General features: G+C 44.1%; 1 long non-coding RNA gene across 2 annotated transcripts in view; it reads left to right on the top strand.

Annotated features, from left to right (window-relative positions):
- LOC135304953 (uncharacterized) overlaps nt 1-6,289 on the top strand; it is a 61,367-nt gene that overhangs the window by 37,209 nt on the left and 17,869 nt on the right. The window lies entirely within an intron of this gene.

Here is a 6,289-nt window from a genome sequence, read left to right as displayed (position 1 = left end):
GTTTCATATTGCAAGCGAGTTTGATTTTGTCCTCTTGTAACTGCTTAAACGAAACACGCATGTTTGGTGATTCGCGATTAAATGCGTTTATAAAGAAATTATATAGTCTGGTATTCACAAAGACCTGGCAAATCGGTGGATGGGGACAGGTTGCAGAAGCGATTGCGGCAGCTCTGAGGTAACGTTTGAGTGCAGCCACAGCCTGGCCGTCCCCCCGTCCCCCGGGGACACCCCGCAGTGCCCCGGTGAGCCCGAGCCCGTGGGGCAGCGGGGCGGCCACAGCGGCGCTCGTTTCGCCGGGAACCACAGGACATTCCCACCCCTTTAACTTGGGACCTTGTCCCCTCGCTAACACTATTACCTCTTCTCTTTCCAAATTTCAGCTCCTGGAATTTTACTTGTAAAAGATTTCAGGCAGAAATACTTTCACACCAGAAAGTATTTGGCGTCTTTTACTGCTTTTCAGAGCTCCTTGATCAAAAGCAGTGTTTGTCCCTGCAACCTCCGCGCTCTAAGGTGCCCTGCGGTGGCCAGCCCGGGGCCACCGAGCCACTGCTGCGCGCAGGGGAGCAGCGAAGGCGCCGGGGAGCGGGAGATGCCACCGGGGAGCGGGACCGGAGGCACTTAGCACATCTGCAAGCTGCTGCCGGGCGATTATCAGGTCATTTCTTCCGTAATGCGAACCATGCGCTCCCGTATCGCATCAAACCGCTAATTGCGAGTGATGCGTTTCGTGTCGGAGGTGAGCGGCTGCCCCCGGCCGCGGCTCGGGGAAGCGCCCCGGGCAGAGTTTGCGGCTCGGCCCCTTCTTCCAGCCCCGCCGGCGGCTCCCGCGGAGGCCTGGAAGTGCCGGTGTGGATATCACCTCCTGGCACAGGCGGGCCGGTGGCAGCCCGTGTCTGTCCCGCCGGCGCCATCCCCAGCCGCACCTCCCGTCCGCCCCGTTGCTGCTCCCGAGGGAAGCGGCGCCCGGCATTGAGAGTGACGGAGCCCAGCCCAGGCCCATCTGTGGCTCCCCTGCGAGGGGCTGGTGGCCGTGCTTAGGCGTGTCGGGTATATTTTAGGGATGGGGGTGTCTAAAGTAGCGGTGCGTCCCCGGGGATCCAAATGCTGTACTTCTCGAGCCACTGCTAGCAAGGACTCCCTAGTCGGGGTCTGCCTGAAATCAGTGTCAGTGCAAACATAATTTGTGCTTTGGTATATTTCGGTATCACTTTAAACTGTACAGTTACAGTTTCTCTTTTCCCATACCTGCCTCCTTAACCTATTGTGCTGTGAGTCCAATGTCGGTTTTCAGCACAATCTCAGACTGCACATGGTGGGTGTTTCTCAGGAGATACACTCCCACCTTCCAGATCTCCTTCTCAGGTCTTTTGTCTCAGTCCCGTTCCCAACCATAATGCCTATGACGAAGCATTTCCTCGTCCCAGGTTTCTCAGTCTCAACACCACGAGTTTCACCACAGCCAAGCACCTCCAAAAGCCCAGAGCAGGAATGGAGGGGCTCAGGCACCTCGGTGGGATTGAAGCCTTGCTGCTGGACTCTTTGTCAACAAACTTTTGTTCAGCCTTTTCTAGTTACCTACATGGATTTTGACCTTTCTGTGAAGTCGTGGACTCAAGGTGACCCATGTCCCTTTCTGGTCCCTCTCCTGTTGCCCATTCTGATGTAGTGATTACCTCCTCCCTCCTTTATGTTTCTTTGCCTTCCCAGACTTGATGGTTCTCAGGGAACACAGCTGCTCCTCAGATGTCCCTTTATTCCTCCTCCATGCTGAGTGTCAGTTTGTTGCCTCGGTTGAAGTCTACCCTCTGTTCTCTCCCACTAAAGTTCAACCCTTTCTGGTTCTGTGTGTAAATCAGACACTTTTCTCTCCCACAAGCTCTAAGGCCAGCAGGAAGTGCAGACAGCACCAGAGAAAAGGCTTCTTTCACTGATTCCAGACCCAGACAGCCTAGGAAGACCCAAGAAAAGTCCAGAAGAAAATTTGCAAATAAAATCGTGCTTTACCCTGAATCTGAGCATTTCCACTGGAATAATCAGAGAATGTAGCTGCACGTATCCAGCAGGTACAGCAGGACATATGGGTACTTGCAGGGCATGGCTTGTTACAGTTTATGACTTGGCTAAATTAGGATGCATTTTCACATATTTGGCAAAAGTCGCATTGCCAACACACAAAGCTCCTAGCACAGTATCTCCCTGCCAAATGTACTGCTGCTCCAGAGGAGGGGACACCAGTGCTGCTTAAAGTTTTTAGAATGACTAACATGAACATAACAAACCACTTCTTTTTTCACAGTCTTTTATAAACTTATATGTGTATGTATATATAAAGGCTATATCTTTCTTCCTAAATTTTTGCAAAACATTTACCCCAAAGCAAAGAGTCTGGAAAATAGGAGCTTAATTTATTAAATTATACCAGTTCTAAGGAGTTGAAAACAATGCAGCTTTGCAGATAGTGAGATACCGACTACACATAAAAATTTATGAAAAGTATATTATTCAGCAGCAGTGAATACATCTAAATAATTCTCTTTATGATTGAGTGACTGCATCAAATTGGTTTCTAGCATTTATTTTTATTTATAAATTCATGTACTGTTCTGTGTGGTGCCTTGCAGGATCCAAAAATGTGTACAACATTGTGCTCAGCCCGGAAGCTTATTTTCTTTCCCAGCACTGTCTTTACTTGCTTGATGTTTGCACCATTAGTCTAGTTCACAATTTATATAAATTGTGAACCTTCCATCTGATGGCACATTCCATGGATTTGTGTCCTTAAAAGTAGGCTCTAGGAAACTAATCAGGGAAATCAACATTTAACTCAGTGGTGTAATCTTAATTCACTTGACATTAACATCTTAGTTTATAAATAAGTGTGCAGGTTGCCCTTAAGCACCCAGTGACCTCTCTGAAGTAAATCCTGCAGTAGAAGATGTGACCCAGCTCTCCAAAGCTGCAGCCCCCAGGAGTCCCCTGGAACTCCTGTACCCGACTTCAGTGCACACATCTTGTTCTCAATAGGCACGGAGCTCTCAACTCGCTGAAAATCGATACCTTGTACACTATATTATTGGGATTTATTTGGAAAAATGGTATTCAGGAGAAGTGTTGCAGCTGAGTTTGGATGATGAAGAGAAGACTGAGAAGGCATCTGGTAGAGGGGGTGTTGATGGAGGGCTGAAAGACAACTGCTTGTTTTGTCCTTACAGATTGAGTTGGTGGATTATGCTGTTTAGCAGTTCTGACCATAACAACAAATAATGATTTCAGAAAATCTGTACATACTAAAATGTCACAAACTGAAGATGCATTGGTTTTCCAGCTGAGTAGCCTATTTTATAGGTGTGTGAGTTATATATTTCAGTTAACTGAATGCAGTAAAACTAAACCCACTTTTGCAGATGTTGGTCCCAGTTCTATAATCTTGGTAGGATTTAACTTCAGTAGCAGTTTGATGAATTCTCATTTTCCAATGAGGAGCCAGTTTTCTTCATTTGTTCCAAACCATCAAGCCTCTACTTTATGAAATAGTTCAGAACACTCAGCAGGTAAGGCCTGTAGTCCTTATTTGTCCACAAGTGTCTGGATGTGTGAGCAAATTGCTTATTTTCAGAGAATAACTGCTAACCATGTTGTGTATACACAGAGCAGGCTCTGACTGACTGGTGCTGACTTCAGGTGTTGCAGACAGGAGGCCCCAAAGGTGTGAAGGCAGAATGTTTTGTCACAGGCTTTAGCTGCAACTTTGTAGAATTCTCATGGAGGACAGGGCTTTGATAACAAGGAATTTAAATCAGTTTCAGTGGTGAAATTCAGAAAAGAGTGTTGTGATAAGAATCTGAACTCTTAATTTCAGTGCAATGGTGCTGCTGGAGCCTATTCTCATGTGGCCATATATTCCACTAGGTTTGTGCTGCTGCATGTGCTGAGATGATGTTTAGGGCACAGGAAAGGGGCCCATACAAAAGGTCATATAGCCCCTGTATGTCTGAAGAATACAGGAGAGTAACCTTTCTGTTGTAGCCTTTTGAGTCCTCTAAGATGATGGGAATTTTAAAGAAAATTGTATGGAATTAAGTCTTAAAAAAAGTTGAGCTTCCTTAGATATGCAGCAGAATGCACCACCTTTGCAGCACGTTTGGGAAGCAATGGGAATGACTGTGGCCTGTCAAGAGCATCCTCTGGGAACACATCTTGCTTTGCCTCTTGGTACCTCCATCCACAGCCCCGAGAGCTGGTATTTGTGAGAGCAGTGAGCAGCCCCAGAACTGCTTTGGTCACTCCTTTGAACAGAAGCCTGGGATGCTGAGACTTCTCCGTGCCTGTGGCAGGGGTTACTCAGGCACGAGGTGTGCAGTGTTTTGCTGTGAGTAGTGCATGTTTATGGGCTTTCCATACATGTGACTTCTGAGCCAAAGCACTACACATTTTTACCTACTTTTCTCATAGTCCAGTTGCTTTCCCCATGTTTGGCAGCTTGTCCAAGGCAGCAGTCCCTAAATATGGACATGTTGACATGTTGCACATCATTCCGCCCTCTTCTCTGGATGTTAGGAGAGTTTCAGCCCTGAGCAATGGGAGCTCTTCCTACAGCTTTGCAATTTACTTGGTAGAGTGTGTTCCTTTCTAGTGGCTGGCTCTAATTTCCTTCTGTATTTTTTCCTGTGTTCTGTGGAACATAAATCAGTATTTTTTCAAATCACAATTACAGACAGAAAGCCATCTGTGACAGACATTTGGAGAACATGAAATGTATCTTACTGAGCATCTTTTAATAGACTCTGCATTTTTGTATGGACTAACCTTTCTTTGAAGAGAATTAGAAATTTTTGTGAAATGCTTTCTAGTGAACCTTCTCACATTCTCAGCTGTCTATGCTAGATAATATAGTCAGTTGTGACCTTAGCAGTGTCAGAAAGGAAAACAGACTTTCAATTCAATTTCTATGTGTTGATATATTAAAAAGCACATTATAACACTAAATGGAGCATATACTACTGCATGGTGTGGTGCCATTGTGACATCTGAACACGGTAACAACAAAGTAATTAATGAACATGAAAATAATATACAATTTAGCTTTATTTAAGATTATCTCTGCTACTTATCTGACTCTGGTTTCTTTCTTGGTGTTCCTCTCATCACAACTGCATTCTTTGCCAGAGAAAAACCAGGCAGCTACCCAGTTAAAAGAACATGATGCCTGCTGACATTGCTTTACTCTATCATGATGTAAGGCAATCTTAGCAAAAATGAGAATTAAGTCTTGAATATCATCTCAGGCTCTCTGACTATATCAATATAAATCCTCTACACAGCTCCTCATGAAAGATAAGAATGTCCAGTGCCTACAGAGCACTTTGATGTCAAGGAAACTGGGGAAGGGGAGCAGTTTGAAATGCTCAGGGGTGTGAGGGATTGTTTTAGTGTCGAATTTTCCTTAGCAGTAACAACCACTGTGATTTTTACAGTGAGCTAGCAAGGAAAGGAAGGAGCATAGTAGGGAGACTGCCATTACATACATGATTACTCACTGCTGTGCCTTTTCCTTTGACTTATCTTTTCTTGTGTTTTGTAAACTTCCCTCCTTTCTCATTTATATTAATGTACATTTATGGTACTTAACTGTTAATAGGAAACTACAATTTTAAGATCAAAGAGTAGCTGTGAGTCAGAAGCACTTGTTCAACAGTTGGTGATTGCAGTAATTTGCTGTTATGTATTGCACTGTGCAATCACCAACATACAAAATTATAGTATCAATATTAGCTAATTGAAATGCTGGATATGGTAGCATTTAATGGGAAAGGGTTGATTTGCTTTAGCCTCTGTTTCCCTCTATGATTCATTGCTTTTTCTCTAGCACATATGGAGGGAGTTCATTGCAAGAACTAGCACTGGCATTTCAATTGGCAATTTTGTTTGTACAAGGCATATAGGAATGTAAAGGGCTCCACTTGAGAAGAGAGCCTCTTTCCTCTGCAAGTTGAATGAAGATTATGTTCTCTCACAGGAAAAAAAATATTCTAAAACTGTTATTTAAGGATTGTAAATGAGGACACAAACATTTGTGGGTGCTTGTAGAAGACTTAGAGTAGTTTTATCTCCAATATGGAAAAGATACAGCACTTCAGAGGTTTTTCTGTCTTTCTTAGAACTAAGGAGTTAAGCTAATAATTCAAACTAATTAAAAATAAAAAGGCTAAAAATAGCGTTAATCAGTCTACTTCAAACTAGCATTGAATTTTTGTTTTCTTTATCTGTGACCTGAGGTAGTAAT

Source organism: Passer domesticus, chromosome 7 (assembly GCF_036417665.1).
Source record: "Passer domesticus isolate bPasDom1 chromosome 7, bPasDom1.hap1, whole genome shotgun sequence".
Classification (NCBI taxonomy): domain Eukaryota; kingdom Metazoa; phylum Chordata; class Aves; order Passeriformes; family Passeridae; genus Passer; species Passer domesticus.
This window is presented reverse-complemented; position numbering and strand designations above follow the sequence as displayed.